Consider the following 752-nt stretch of genomic DNA (forward strand, 5'->3'; position numbering starts at 1 on the left):
CACTGTCTATTTTTAATGCCGTCCACAATTCTTTAGCGCCCAAAAGCATACAAGACCTGATAGTTCATAGGAAGAACGTTAGCTACAGTTTAAGAGGTGACTATATCCTCTCGCTACCCAAGCCAAAGTCTACTACATATGGCTTGAACTCAATCCGTTATATTGGTCCGAAACTCTGGAATTCAATTCCGAACATGTTTAGAAATATAACGAATTTTAAGTCTTTTAAGAGATCCATTAGCCAAGTTGACATAGTGCAATTTTTATAATTTCGACGCTTTTTTATGAATTTAGTATTTATTTAGATATTAGATATACTTATTAAGATTTTATTGTTATAATTTTAATTATAGAATATTCCATATCTAGTTTTTTAACTCTTAATTTTATTGTGTTTTTGGAATACCTGTAAATTAGCTGACGTGTTTTCACAGACCCCCGATTTCGGTCCCGTCTGTGAAAGCACACCTTTATTGTAGCTAAGTGTATTTTCACAATAAACTCTGATTGTATTGTATTGTATTATTGTATAGCTTGATTCTACTCTCGCCATTGTCCTTCACAGAGTATTCTCAGTCATTCTCAGTTGGAAAATTTTAGATTTGGCGCCAATTTTGGCCTGTGATTGTGGAAGTGGAACTTTTTTCAACCTCGTCCCTAGGGTCTTCTCGCTTTCCGACGAACCCCTGATTTAGGACAAGGCATGGTTACCTAGTCATTGCACCATTTTATTGCGGATTTTAACAGTGCTG

This window comes from Porites lutea, chromosome 9 (genome assembly GCF_958299795.1).
Source record: "Porites lutea chromosome 9, jaPorLute2.1, whole genome shotgun sequence".
NCBI classification, from domain to species: domain Eukaryota; kingdom Metazoa; phylum Cnidaria; class Anthozoa; order Scleractinia; family Poritidae; genus Porites; species Porites lutea.